Source organism: Procambarus clarkii, chromosome 57, assembly GCF_040958095.1.
Source record: "Procambarus clarkii isolate CNS0578487 chromosome 57, FALCON_Pclarkii_2.0, whole genome shotgun sequence".
Taxonomy (NCBI): domain Eukaryota; kingdom Metazoa; phylum Arthropoda; class Malacostraca; order Decapoda; family Cambaridae; genus Procambarus; species Procambarus clarkii.
In genome coordinates, this window is record NC_091206.1 from 34,753,811 (window position 1) to 34,769,811 (window position 16,001).

Below are 16,001 nucleotides of genomic sequence, written 5' to 3' on the forward strand. Positions count from 1 at the left end.
CCAATATATGTACATGAGCCTTTACATAACATGTACATTACTTTACCCTTGTAATCATTGCTATCCTCTTATATCATGGTGTTACACTGAATGCATATTTTACTTCAAAATGCCTTTAAATAATCCTCAAATTATGCTACAATGTACCTGTTGATAACCCTCAAATTTTATTTTAATGTACCTACTAATGTCAAATTTTCTTATAAATTACCTACTTAAAATTATCTGTTAGATTAATGACCTGCCTGAAACGATATGCGTGCTAGTGGCTTTACAAGAATGTAAAGACACTAATGTTATGTATTTTCATAAACCCAATGTACCTTCTTGTATATATATATACATATATATATATATATATAAATAAATAAATAAATATATATTTATACAAAAGTATTAACATGCAGCTTATATTTCTGTCTTTATGATGACATAGAAAACTTCATATATTACAGTATCAAGAAGTTTTTTAAGTTAACATTGATCTTCTAAAGGTCGTAGTTCCCATTGATAGGGAGAGCGCTGGCCAAAAACCTTGTTCAAAATATAAATATCTTTCCTATCTAATAAGATGAATCCATCTCTGTGATGGATTCACAAAAACTATTTTATCTCTACCACTCTGATAACATATACAAATATAATCTTTATTTGTGAATCTCTGTTAATTAATTAATTAATTAATTAATTAAGCAATATATCAGAGAGCGTGTAGGGTTTGGTGTTTTATGAGCGAAAAAGACATGGGTAGTTTAAGTAGTGAACAAATACCAATGAATAACGTTAGTATCTATATAACAAAACTATTGTCCTATGAAGTTTATTTAACTTCAAGTCACGTTTTTTTAATAAAGATTAAATGTTTTATGGCTATTTATGTAGGATATTATTATATTATCAACGAAGCAGCAAAACAACTAAAAAATCTGGACGATGTAACAATAAGAGAAGCTGACAAGACAGCAGCATATGTGATGATTACTACCCAAGAATACATGAATAAAATCAGCGACATCCTCAGTGATGACACTACATTTCAACGAATCACAAGGAACCTGTGGAAGACCTTAAACACAAAGTGAACAAAACTATTACTAGGTAACAGGTAACCCACTACGCCCAATAATCAGCCAAATACCAACTCCAACCTATCACCTGGCAAAAAGGCTTAACGAACTCCTACCTCCATACACTACAGGCAATTACAGTCTACAATCAGCAGATTTCCTAGAATTAATCAAAACCACACAGCCCGATGAAATTATTGCTTCCCTGGATGCCGAATCCCTATTTACCAACGTCCCAGTCGACACCACCATAGACATGATACAGGACATCTTTCATCAGTCCGCAAGGTAACATGTATCTACAAATAGACGGAGTAGCAATGGGCTCCCCTTAGGAGTGTTATTCGCTAATTTTTACATGGGAACTATCGAAGACAGAGTCTTCAGTAGTAGGTAAACACCAATTGAATACTGCCGTTATGTAGATGACATATTCGTCATAGTAAAAGACTCAGATGAACTAATTGATCTAAAAAGCCATCTAGAGTCAGTCCTCCTATTTACAAATGAAAATAGTGAAAATAACAGTCTGCCATTCTTGGATGTACTAATAAAAAAACAGGAACCTCTTTATTAGTGAATGCCTCCTTCAGGGCATATAATTCTGTTTGCAATGTTGAGCACCCACTACTCATGCTCCAGTAAGCTTCATGGTTGGTAGTGTAAACTGCTGCCCCAGCAGAACTTCTTGATCAACTGATCCGTCTGTGAAGATATGAGTCGTTGAAGGTCTTGAGATGGTTTCCAGTTGTCGTTCTATGACTGCTTTGAGCCTCTGCGAAATGTATACTCATTGTTCATTCCATTTGTTCACACCTGACCCCATTGTTCGATCCACTTGTAGTCACCTGATCCACTAATAGTATAAATATAAATTTCCTGTACTGTAACATCACTTGAGAATGAACCATGTTGGTTCAAAATGTTGTGTAAATTTTATAATAAGTGTAATACATTCTTCAGTTATTTATTTCTTTTTTTCTTCACCTCGAACGAACATGACTTTTGGAGAACTCCTCTTCCAATTAAACCCGGATGCAAGAGCACTAGTCAGAGGGATAGAAGCCTTAAAACAGAAAATAATCAATACAGAATATGCAGTCATATTCAGTGAGACATGTATAAATGAAAACCTGCTGCCAGTATACACCGATATTATTATAAATACGCATTCTTCTTGTTTATATCACCACTTAAATTTGCGACAATTTGAGCAGAGATGTGCGACGACTGGATCACTGTGTTCAGGAGGTTGATACGCCAGCAAACACTCTCCAGGCAACCATATATCTTGCATAAGTCAATCAACAACATTGTCGCTTGGACCGTCGACTTCCTATGGCGTCACCTGGAACATATTTACTTTTAATTTCGTTATGAAATTAGATTATTTCAGAGTAAGAATAGGTTTGATCATGTTCTGCACTCAGCACCAACTTTATAGTAAATATACCATATTTCTTCATTACTTATGTAATACTAGCTGGCTCTGAGTAGCTTGTGGTGACTTTGGGTAGCTTTGAGTAATTCTACAGATCACACTCTTGGTACTGTAGCGAGTAGATTATCCCAATAATATACTCGCTCCAAATGCATTGTTAATATTCCTGTCAACCTTTGGAGATGAATGAGGTGAGGCGTTGCCCGAGCATATAAGCAGCAGAATAACAAACATTAACTAGTCTACTTTCAAGTGTGGTCTAGAGCAGACACTTGCGAGATACTGTACCGACGCTCAGTGCGCTCAACTCACACCAAAGTATCACCTGTGTACTTCTGTATATTCGAGCAAATATATATATAGTATCTTAGTGTCTGTGTTTATTTGTCACCATGCTTTACGTAACAATAGAAACGTTACAGTACAAATACAGTAGTGGCTACTTCAAGTTTAAGGACTACATATGGAACTTTTGTGACAAGAAAGGGCACTTGAGAAAAGTGTGAAGAGAAAACTTGAAAACAAATAGCTAAGTCTTGGAGAGGATACGACCAGGGAATGCAGGAAGAAGAGGTAATGGTACTGTGGTCAAGACAGTAAAGGAAGGTAAACCGTCTGAAGAAGCTGCAGGTGAGGAAAGCAGACAATATTCGGAGAAAGGAAAGGAAGGTATGTTCTGTGAAGTCACAAGTGGTGAATTTTTGTAATTGATGGGAAGTTAGTTCCCTTGAAATTGGACACCGGTGCTGCAGTGTCAACACTGTCTAGAGAGTGGGCAGATACGTTACAATTAAATGTTAAACATGTGGAAAACATTAAGTGCATACGATAATGCCAATTATCGTATCGTATATGTTAGAGCCAATTCCACATAGCGAATGGGCATCCCCAACTGTACCAGTGTTGAAGGCAGACCGCAAAATCCATGATAATCTGCAGATATTTAAAGAATTAAATAACCTAATCCATTGTAAAAATACCCATTACCAAAAATAGATGAGTTGTACCTGGGTTGCAAGGGGGGCAAAATTTTCTAAGACTGACCTGAAATATGCCTACTTGCAAACTCCTGTAGATGCAGAGTGTCAGAAATTGTTAGTTATTAATTTTCATAAGGAGTTATTTAAGTGTAAAAGTCCCTTTTGGACTCTCCTCGTCTCCAGAAATTTTTCAGTGATTCATGTCCCATTTGTTAGTAAACATTGAGGGTGTTGCTAGCTTTTTAGATGACATTATTGTATGCGGGGAGAATGAGGAAGTGTATGATACAAGATTAGAAAAGGTTTTGAATCTTCTGCAAGAGCACAATGTGAAGATTAATGCGGATGAAACAGCAATGAAGACCAATGTCATTGAATACCTGGGGTACCATATTTCAGGTAAGGGCTTTACTCCTCACAAAAACGTATTTACTATATAGCCCCCCCCCAGCCCCAACATCAGTGGGGAAGTACAGTCTTTTGAAGGCATGGTGACATACTTTTTGTAAGTTCGTGAAGAACTTTTCAACAAAATTAGCTGACTTGTATAAATTATTGAAAAAAGGGGCTAGAGTTAGGTGGGCAGCGAATGAGAAGGATTTCAGGAATATTAAGCAGGAATTGATAAATTCTCCAGTGCTCACTAATTTTACTGGTAAACTTCCTTTAAAACTGGAGATTGATGCTTGCCCAGTACGAGTGGGATGAGTATTATTACAGGAAGTAGATGCCAGGAAAAAGCAGTCTGTTTTGCTAGCAAGAAATTATCTCATGCAGAGAAGAATTATTACCAATTAGACAAAGAAGCCTTAGATTTGGTATATGCTGAAAAAAAACTGAGGTATTTTCTGATGGGTAGGAAATGTCTTGCTAGAACAGACTTCTAAAACAGAACAGAAGGCTAGAACAGAAAAAAATCCTAACCCCTGTTAAGATTATTTGGTAGAGGTAAACAAATTCTTGTTAATGATAATACTAGAATTCAACTATGGGCATTGCTACTTTCACAGTTTGAGTATGATTTGGTATTAAAGTCGGGCAAGGATAATGTAGTGGCTGAGCATTAAGTAGATTGCCTGTTACAGAAGAGTTTAATTCCAGTATTCCAGTGGAGTAAATTAACCTGGTGAAAACTATGTCTTTTGAGGATATTTCATTCCAGACTATTAGGAAGGCAACTGGTAGAGATCCCAAATTAAATCTGTTGAGGAAGAATCTCAAATATGGCTGGAAGGATAATTTATTATTGTCAGAGTATGCTGCGGTAAAGGCTGACCTTAGTATTCACCAGGATATACTCTTATATGGGAATAGAATGGGGGGTTCCTCTGGAACTTAGATGTAAGGTTTTGGAACATTTAGGCCATAATGGCATAAATGCTATGAAAGAAGAAGCTAGAAGTTGGGTTTGGTGGCCAAAAATGGACCAAGATATTGCTGAAGTAACTAAAAATTGACACATTTGCTTTAAGAATTATCAGAAACCCCAGGCCCCAGTACTTTCCTGGCCATACACTGGGAAACCCTGGTCTAGACTTCATATAGATTATGCTGGACCTATGGATAACAAATATTACCTGGTGGTGGTGGATTCATACACAAAATTTATGGATGTTCATGTGTGTAATTCCATGACATCATCTGTAACTTGTAAATTGCTCAGGAAAACATTTTATAATTTTGGATTGACAGACATGGTTGTGTCAGATAATGCTTCTTATTTTGTTTCTGAGGAAATGGAGGATTTTTTTTAGAAAGATTGGTATTAAACCTGTAACACCTGCCCCCTATAATCCTTCTTCAAATGGTCTGGCTGAGAGAGCAGTGAGAGCCTTAAAAGACGAGTCACAGTGATTTACAGAAGCCACTATTAGTACAAGGCTTTGAAGATTTTTGCATTATCAAAGAAAAGCTGTTCATTCTATCACTGGTAAATCTCCTTCTGAATTACTGTTTAATAGGTTCTTCAACGTGCACATGGTAGCAGTAAAGACAGATTTAGATCAAGAAAAATCTGTAACTAGCTCGGCCAATCAGTTGGCTCAGGGAGAGGAAGTTTTGTTTAAAGAGGAAGATGCAGTATATGCAAGGAATTTTGTAATGGGTAATGGGTGACCCATGCAAAGGGTCACTGGGAATTTTGAGGTCCTATCGGGTGTGGATGAGGCAAATAGAGATGCTCAAGCTAATAATGAAGGGGTAACACCTGCAGGAGACAGGAAGGCAGAGCAAGGCTCAACAGGGGTAATGTGGATACAGATAATACTAGGGACTCTGCTGTTAGTAACTCAGAAGAAGGTTCTCCAGATGTAACGGGCCCAAGAGTCCCAGTTGAGAAAATCTGGAAGAGTCATACAACCGCCTGATAGACTTAACCTGTAGGCGGTTTAATTCAAAGGGGAGGAATGTTAAGGTATTTTGTAGGATTAAGTTAGGTGCCGTTATTTTGTAGGACTCTCCTACTCAGTGAGTAGGTACATAGGTGAGGTGCATAATGTTTCCAGCAGATGCTCTTTTATAAGTATTGTAAATAGTAAGTCATGTAATCTATAACCGGTGAATACTCTCTCTCTCTCTCTCTCTCTCTCTCTCTCTCTCTCGGTGTGGGTGTGTCAGTATAATAAAAATAAGGAGTACCAACATGTCGAAAAGCGTCTTCTACAGTCAATACATTATTGAATTTCACATCATAAAGTTTGTGAGACACTATTACATTACATAAAAATATATAATTTTAACAATCGTACCTAACACAAGTGATCACATCCTCGTTGTTTTTATCAGTCCGGAAGTCGGTGGAATGTGAGTCCAGTCTCCTCCTGCAAGAAGAAATATTCACATTAATTTTGGGAAAATCAGTGAGTGATGCAACAGAAATAAGGAACGGAGGACAACATTGTATAACAGCTTAAGTTTTCTGCCTATTGACATCATCTTGTTACATGTTGAGAGTCATTCACTAATGACCTGCTGGAAGATATAAAATATCTAGTTATAGTCAGCTCTCACCGGCAGCAAACCATTCAAAAACCCAAAAGAAATTTATGGATGAATTTCTAGAGCTAATGAAGGTAATGGAACCATGCCCCAGGTATTGCGCCATAATGGAACCATGCCCCAGGTATTGCGCCATAATGGAACCATGCCCCAGGTATCATGCCATAATGGAACCATGCCCCTGGTATCATGCCATAATGGAACCATGCCGCTGGTATCATGCCATATTGGAACCATGCCCCTGGTATCATGCCATAATGGAACCATGCCCCAGGTATCATGCCATAATGGAACCATGCCCCAGGTATCATGCCATAATGGAACCATGCCCCAGGTATCATGCCATAATGGAACTATGCCCCTGGTATCATGCCATAATGGAACCATGCCCCTGGTATCATGCCATAATGGAACCATGCCCCTGGTATCATGCCATAATGGAACCATGCCCCTGGTATCATGCCATAATGGAACCATGCCCCTGGTATCATGCCATAATGGAACCATGCCCTTGGTATCATGCCATAATGGAACCATGCCCCTGGTATCATGCCATAATGGAACCATGCCCCTGGTATCATGCCATAATGGAACCATGCCCTTGGTATCATGCCATAATGGAACCATGCCCCTGGTATCATGCCATAATGGAACCATGCCCCTGGTATCATGCCATGGAACCATGCCCCTGGTATCATGCCATGGAACCATGCCCCTGGTATTAGGCCATAATGGAACCATGTTCCAGGACGTATGGTCTCTGTCATTATATTCCCCATTTTCCAAGATTGACTGCTTCTGGCACATGTCCCATGACGGTCACCAGAACCTGACGTGTCGCGGGTTTGTCTACTTTTGTGTGCCATCGTTCCGCATTCAGGATTTGCTTGTGTTCTAGAACAAGAGTTAGGTCAGTTGGGTATCCCAAAAGCACGACTCTTGTGCATCTTTCTGAAAGGTCCAGCTACTCCAAGCATACTGGTTTCCCTTGCAGAACTGTTAATTTTTCTAAGTGATTTGCAGTCTGTTGGTCTTGTAGTGTCATTATTATTTCTCCTTTCAGGTTGACTGTGATGGAAAGTTTAACTCTGGATGTTCTTTTTCCATTGCCGTTACTACTCGATGTGCTGTAGGGAAGTGGACTGTCTGCATTATCTTTAATGTTGGAAGATGTGCAGAGTGACGACGTCTGGTGTGAGACTGGTGGTGTCACATGCTGGCTGGTGGTGTCACATGCTGGCTGGTGGTGTCACATGCTGGCTGGTGTGTGACTGGTGGTGTCACATACTGGCTGGTGTGTGACTGGAGGTGTCACATGCTGGCTGGTGTGTGACTGGTGGTGTCACATGCTGGCTGGTGTGAGACTGGTGGTGTCACATGCTGGCTGGTGTGAGACTGTTGGTGTCACATGCTGGCTGGTGTGTGACTGGTGGTGTCACATGCTGGCTGGTGTGAGACTGGTGGTGTCACATGTTGGCTGGTGTGAGACTGGTGGTGTCACATGCTGGCTGGTGTGTGACTGGTGGTGTCACATGCTGGCTGGTGTGAGACTGGTGGTGTCATATGCTGGCTGGTGTGTGACTGGTGGTGTCACATGCTGGCTGGTGTGTGACTGGTGGTGTCACATGCTGGCTGGTGTGAGACTGTTGGTGTCACATGCTGGCTGGTGTGTGACTGGTGGTGTCACATGCTGGCTGGTGTGAGACTGGTGGTGTCACATGCTGGCTGGTGTGTGACTGGTGGTGTCACATGCTGGCAGGTGTGAGAATGGTGGTGTCACATGCTGGCTGGTGTGTGACTGGTGGTGTCACATGCTGGCTGGTGTGAGACTGGTGGTGTCACATGCTGGCTGGTGTGAGACTGGTGGTGTCACATGCTGGCTGGTGGTGTCACATGCTGGCTGGTGTGTGACTAGTGGTGTCACATGCTGGCTGGTGTGAGACTGGTGGTGTCACATGCTGGCTGGTGTGAGACTGGTGGTGTCACATGCTGGCTGGTGTGTGACTGGTGGTGTCACATGCTGGCTGGTGTGTGACTGGTGGTGTCACATGCTGGCTGGTGGTGTCACATGCTGGCTGGTGTGAGACTGGTGGTGTCACATGCTGGCTGGTGTGTGACTGGTGGTGTCACATGCTGGCTGGTGTGTGACTGGTGGTGTCACATGCTGGCTGGTGTGAGACTGGTGGTGTCACATGCTGGCTGGTGTGTGACTGGTGGTGTCACATGCTGGCTGGTGTGAGACTGGTGGTGTCACATGCTGGCTGGTGTGAGACTGGTGGTGTCACATGCTGGCTTGTGTGTGACTGGTGGTGTCACATGCTGGCTGGTGTGAGACTGGTGGTGTCACATGGTGGCTAGTGTGTCACTGGTGGTGTCACATGCTGGCTGGTGTGTGACTGGTGGTGTCACATGCTGGCTGGTGTGTGACTGGTCGTGTCACATGCTGGCTGGTGTGTGACTGGTGGTGTCACATGCTGGCTGGTGTGAGACTGGTGGTGTCACATGCTGGCTGGCTGGTGTGAGACTGGTGGTGTCACATGCTGGCTTGTGTGTGACTGGTGGTGTCACATGCTGGCTGGTGTGTGACTGGTGGTGTCACATGCTGGCTGGTGTGAGACTGGTGGTGTCACATGCTGGCTGGTGGTGTCACATGCTGGCTGGTGTGAGACTGGTGGTGCCACATGCTGGCTGGTGTGTGACTGGTGGTGTCACATGCTGGTTGGTGTGTGACTGGTGGTGTCACATGCTGGCTGGTGGTGTCACATGCTGGCTGGTGGTGTCACATGCTGGCTGGTGTGTGACTGGTGGTGTCACATGCTTGCTGGTGTGTGACTGGTGGTGTCACATGCAGGCCGGTGTGTGACTGGTGGTGTCACATGCTGGCTGGTGTGTGACTGGTCGTGTCACATGCTGGCTGGTGTGTGACTGGTCGTGTCACATGCTGGCTGGTGTGAGACTGGTGGTGTCACATGCTGGCTGGCTGGTGTGAGACTGGTGGTGTCACATGCTGGCTGGTGGTGTCACATACTGGCTGGTGACTGGTGGTGTCACATGCTGGCTGGTATGTGACTGGTGTCACATGATGGCTGGTGGGAGACTGGTGGTGTCACATGCTGGCTGCTGTGAGACTGGTGGTGTCACATGCTGGCTGGTGACTGGTGGTGTCACATGCTGGCTGGTGTGTGACTGATGGTGTCACATGCTTGCTGGTGTGTGACTGGTTGTGTCACATGCTGGCTGGTGTGAGACTGGTGGTGTCACATGCTGGCTGGTGGTGTCACATGCTGGCTAGTGTGAGACTGGTGGTGTCACATGCTAGCTGGTGTGAGACTGGTGGTGTCACATGCTGGCTGGTGTGTGACTGGTGGTGTCACATGCTGGCTGGTGTGTGACTGGTGGTGTCACATGCTGGCTGGTGTGTGACTGGTGGTGTCACATGCAGGCCGGTGTGTGACTGGCGGTGTCACATGCTGGCTGGTGTGAGACTGGTGTCACATGCTGGCTGGTGTGTGACTGGTGGTGTCACATGCTGGCTGGTGTGTGACTGGTGGCGTCACATGCTGGCTGGTGGTGTCACATGTTGGCTGGTGTGAGACTGGTGTCACATGCTGGCTGGTGTGTGACTGGTGGTGTCACATGCTGGCTGGTGTGTGACTGGTGGCGTCACATGCTGGCTGGTGGTGTCACATGTTGGCTGGTGTGAGACTGGTGGTGTCACATGCTGGCTGGTGTGTGACTGGTGGTGTCATATGCTGGCTGGTTTGAGACTGGTGGTGTCACATGCTGGCTGGTGATATCACATGCTGGTTGGTGTGAGACTGGTGGTGTCACATGCTGGCTGGTGGTGTCACATGCTGACTGGTGGTGTCACATGCTGGCTGGTATGTGACTGGTGGTGTCACATGATGGCTGGTGTGAGACTGGTGGTGTCACATGCTGGCTGCTGTGAGACTGGTGGTGTCACATGCTTGCTGGTGACTGGTCGTGTCACATGCTGGCTGGTGTGTGACTGGTGGTGTCACATGCTAAGTGGTGTGAGACTGGTGGTGTCCCATGCTGGCTGGTGTGAGAATGGTGGTGTCACATGCTGGCTGGTGGTGTCACATGCTGGCTGGTGTGAGACTGGTGGTGTCCCATGCTGGGTGGTGTGAGACTGGTGGTGTCACATGCTGGCTGGTGGTGTCACATGCTGGCTGGTGTGAGACTGGTGGTGTCACATGCTGATGGCTGGTGCTAGACTGAAGGTGTCACATGCTGGCTGGTGTGAGACTGGTGTCACATGCTGGCTGGTGTGTGACTGGTGGTGTCACATGCTGGTTGGTGTGCGACTGGTGGTGTCACATGCTAGCTGGTGTGGTACTGGTGGGTTCACATGCTGGCTGGTGTGAGACTGGTGGTGTCACATGCTGGCTGGTGTGAGACTGGTGGTGTCACATGCTGGCTGGTGTGTGACTGGTGGTGTCACATGCTGGCTTGTGTGTGACTGGTGTCACATGCTGGCTAGTGTGAGACTGGTGGTGTCACATGCTAGCTGGTGTGAGACTGGTGGTGTCACATGCTGGCTGGTGTGTGACTGGTGGTGTCACATGCTGGCTGGTGTGTGACTGGTGGTGTCACATGCTGGCTGGTGTGAGACTGTTGGTGTCACATGCTGGCTGGTGTGTGACTGGTGGTGTAACATGCTGGCTGGTGTGAGACTGGTGGTGTCACATGCTGGCTGGTGTGAGACTGGTGGTGTCACATGCTGGCTGGTGTGAGACTGGTGGTGTCACATGCTGGCTTGTGTGTGACTGGTGGTGTCACATGCTGGCTGGTGTGAGACTGGTGGTGTCACATGGTGGCTGGTGTAAGACTGGTGGTGTCACATGCTGGCAGGTGTGTGACTGGTGGTGTCACATGCTGGCTGGTGTGAGACTGGTGGTGTCACATGCTGGCTGGTGTGAGACTGGTGGTGTCACATGCTGGCTGGTGTGAGACTGGTGGTGTCACATGCTGGCTGGTGGTGTCACATGCTGGCTGGTGTGTGACTAGTGGTGTCACATGCTGGCTGGTGTGAGACTGGTGGTCACATGCTGGCTGGTGTGAGACTGGTGGTGTCACATGCTGGCTGGTGTGTGACTGGTGGTGTCACATGCTGGCTGGTGTGTGACTGGTGGTGTCACATGCTGGCTGGTGGTGTCACATGCTGGCTGGTGAGAGACTGGTGGTGTCACATGCTGGCTGGTGTGTGACTGGTGGTGTCACATGCTGGCTGGTGTGTGACTGGTGGTGTCACATGCTGGCTGGTGTGAGACTGGTGGTGTCACATGCTGGCTGGTGTGTGACTGGTGGTGTCACATGCTGGCTGGTGTGAGACTGGTGGTGTCACATGCTGGCTGGTGTGAGACTGGTGGTGTCACATGCTGGCTTGTGTGTGACTGGTGGTGTCACATGCTGGCTGGTGTGAGACTGGTGGTGTCACATGGTGGCTAGTGTGTGACTGGTGGTGTCACATGCTGGCTGGTGTGTGACTGGTGGTGTCACATGCTGGCTGGTGTGTGACTGGTCGTGTCACATGCTGGCTGGTGTGTGACTGGTGGTGTCACATGCTGGCTGGTGTGAGACTGGTGGTGTCACATGCTGGCTGGCTGGTGTGAGACTGGTGGTGTCACATGCTGGCTTGTGTGTGACTGGTGGTGTCACATGCTGGCTGGTGTGTGACTGGTGGTATACAGTTCACTCCGTACACAATACAGGTTTCATTATTACAAAATGAATCGTCGGTTAAATAACCCTGACAAGTTGTCAGAACAGTATCCATGGTGAATTTTCTTCCTCGTAAGGTAGTAGATACGATCCAGATAGTCGTAATAATATCCCTATGTGAGGTCCGCGCTCTTATATTGGGGGAAATGTAAAAGTTACCACTTATTTGAATATATTAATAAGGATTTTTGTTACCTTAGAGTGATATTATATATTACATTATAACTAATAGTATATTTCATTTTAGGATATAGATGCTTTAAGCATATATTTTAATTAGATTAAATAAGAATTTACTACTAAATTATATATATATCTATCATTATGTACGGCAGCTACGAATAATGACGTAACAGTATACTTTTAGCGAGATTGCCAAAAGTGATGTATTTTTCTAATAAGTCTAATAAATAATGAAAGTAGTTTACTAAGTATTTATATAAGAGCTTTATTTAATTATGAAACTTTAAGGATTTTTAAATAGAGAAGTATTTAGAGGAGATTACTGTCTATTATAAATGGGGAAACTGTTAAATATGTAGCGATGTACGATACTTATTTTAGGGATATATATACTTGCTTATCCTACTCTAATAGTTAGTGCTGCCCTCACACGATGGATCCTTTGTGTGCCTGGAAGTTTTACAGTATAGAAAGCCTTAAATGTGCAGGAGTTAGACTACAAACATTTGTGGATTGGCCCATTAAGTGGTTAAACCCTATTGACTTAGTTGAAGATGGGTTCTATTACCTTCGCAATAGTGATTACTGTTTGTGTGCATTTTGTTATTGTATAGTAGGTGCATGGATTGTTGGTGATACCCCCAGAAGACGTCATAAGATCATTAATCAAGACTGTGCCTTTATTAGAGGCAAGAGGAGTGACAATGTTTCTTTAGAGGTGTCTGAGATAGCTTTCAAATATGGACTAGAATTTGTTTCCCATAAAATAGAACTGGGAAATAAGAAAATAAGTGATAGTAGTAAGTATATATTCTTATGATGTATTTTTATACCAGTCTTATATACTCTGTACAAAACTTGATTGCTTAAATAGATACTTCTTATTCTTCTAAAGAATAATTTACGTAACTACGTTATATTTTTTTAGGTGGTGCTCCTCCTAAGGAAGATCTGGGATTGATCAAATTTAGGAAATCGCTGAATCCAGGATTGGTAACTTATAAATGTCGCCTAGAGACATTTGATATGACATGGCCTGGAAGCGTCAAGCAAACTTCTCATGAGCTGGCAGAAGCTGGTTTTTTTTACTGTGGTATGAAGTGTTTTAACTATTTTAAACTTAATAGAGTTATAAGTAAAGAAATAATGAATATTAGTTAAAAGATAGTAACGAGATAATGCTGGATTGTTTTATGGTTTTCAGGTATAAGTGACCACGTCTGCTGCTATCACTGCGCCTGTGGAATACGAAATTGGAGACCAGAAGATGATCCTTGGACGTTACATGCGAGATGTAGTCCAGAATGTGCTTACATTATTCTTGCAAGGGGCAAGGAATTTGTTAAGAATGCTAGATTGACAATACCATTACCTATAAAACCTATAGACAATGATTTAATTAATATCTTAATGGAGGGTATGGATAAGTTCAAACATCTGATTCATCAAAAATTAATACCTGTTGAGAGTATAAGATATGCTTTAAGTGAGTACCTTAAGGAATCCAGAGATTTGTTACCTTTTATTATACAAAGTAGATGTCTAGAAATCGTGTTGAGGTATATGCAAGAGGGAACAGATATTTATTTACGGGTACGGGACTTAATTTATGAAGCAGTTGATGATAAAAAGGAACAAGAAGTTACGCTTGAAGATCTGGGATTGAAAAATTTACCGGAGACTTGTACTAACACTGTTGAAAACAAGGACTGTACAGAACAATCTTGGGAAGAAGATATTTTATGCAGAGTTTGTATGGATAAAAATATAAATATTGTAATACTACCATGTAAACATATGGTGACATGCAGTGGTTGTCTTTTAGCTCTGAAATGCTGTCCAATTTGTAGAGGAAATATTTTATATATAATAAATCCAATTGCTTCTTGAACACTTGTATATGATTTTCTTGAACACTTGTATAACTACTAAGAACACTTGTATATGATTGCTTCTTGAACACTTAAGATTTCTTGAACACTTGTATAACTACTAAGAATAACTGTATGCGTTAACTGTTGTAATAAACTTAATGTCTCTTCTAAATAAGATTTCTTTATCCTTAATAGAATAATTTGCTTATTACATTGGAGGACTGAAACAAGTACTTAATTATGAAACCGAATAATGACATGATGTAGTAAGTTTAACGGAAATATTGAATACAATGACTTGAAAAGTTTTCCTTTGACTAATGAAGGTGTATGTTTAATAAAACTGAGTTACGAAAACAATGCCTTAAGATGCTACTGTAAGTAATGGCTTAGTGCACAGGCAAGTATCTTTAATTGTACGAAGATGTCTTAGAATGATTTATATTGACCTTATTTTGAAAATGGATAACTGCCAAATGCTCAGTAGTAACTTACTGTGAATTAGTAATGTTACTGTTGTTGTTGTTGTCGTTGTTAATAACGATGATCTACTTACTTACTTACTAAAATGACAGAAACAACTAGTTTTGAGAATTAGTACAGAGATGATTAGAGAATATGTAGTGGACTGTAATGAACGGGTAAGAACATGTAGCGGAGGGATGGAGGAAAATTGTAAGAAAGGGTTGAAAGTTGGGATGTGTAAAGGATTGAGAGATTGTAAGGGATGGTATCAAGATGTGCGGAAAACATGCTACAACATGTAAAGTAGACAGTGTAGTGAGTTGGGCGGTGAACAAGCTAGGACTTGTAATGGATGGAAGGAGTCGGGTATATTTACATATGACTCATGTTTAAATAAGATATGGGACACAGTAATACACGCTACAACATGTAAAGTAGACAGCGTAGTAAGATGCGAGGCGAACATGCTGAGACATGTAAAGGAATGAGAGAGAGAGAGAGATTGTAAGGGTTGGTACCAAGATGAGCGGAAAACATGCTATAACATGTAGAGTAGAAATAGCGTAGTGAGTTGGGCGGTGAACAAGCTAGGACTTGTAATGGATGGAAAGAGTCGGGTATATTTACATATGACTCATGTTTAAATAAGATAGAGGAGACGGTAATAGTTGTTTAAGTCTTGTATAAAATGGGAAAGAACTAGAGAATATGTAAGACTAAGTACAGATCTGAACTTACAGAGAATATGCTATGAACGGGGAAAGAACGCAAATTAACAGCTACATTTAAATTTATGAGACTTGGATGAGATGGAGGAAGGTGGGAGGGGGTGAAAGATAATTAAACAGGTTGGGGTTATGTGTGTACTCGGATAAGAGATAAGCTGGAGACGGACTTGATCGAATATATTTATGTCTGATGATCTAAGGCTAATGTCCAGATTAATTTTACTACGTTAGAAAATAAGGTGATCTTAAATCTCAGGGTGATTTAGTTGGAAAATAAAGAACTTGCACAAATGAACTAAGCTGGGGCACAAGAGTTGAAACTTGATAACTGAACTGGTTTTTATTTACTATGTCTGAAAATGTAGTTGGGTGTTTAAATTTCTGGGGAATTTGGACTGATAGTAATGAATTTAAAGGAGTGAACTTGGACAGAGGACAAGAGCTAGAGTTTTATAATTGTTTACATCATATTTACTATGTCTGAAATACAGAGGGTAATAATTTCAGGGAAATTGATGGGT

General features: G+C 42.6%; 1 long non-coding RNA gene across 1 annotated transcript in view; it reads right to left on the reverse strand.

Annotated features, from left to right (window-relative positions):
- The window catches only part of LOC138353295 (uncharacterized), a 341,145-nt gene that overhangs the window by 48,684 nt on the left and 276,460 nt on the right, over positions 1 to 16,001 (reverse strand). Inside the window, exon 3 of the long non-coding RNA XR_011223113.1 lies at positions 6,236 to 6,307. This is a non-coding gene — a long non-coding RNA (uncharacterized lncRNA). The remainder of the gene's footprint in view (positions 1 to 6,235; positions 6,308 to 16,001) is intronic.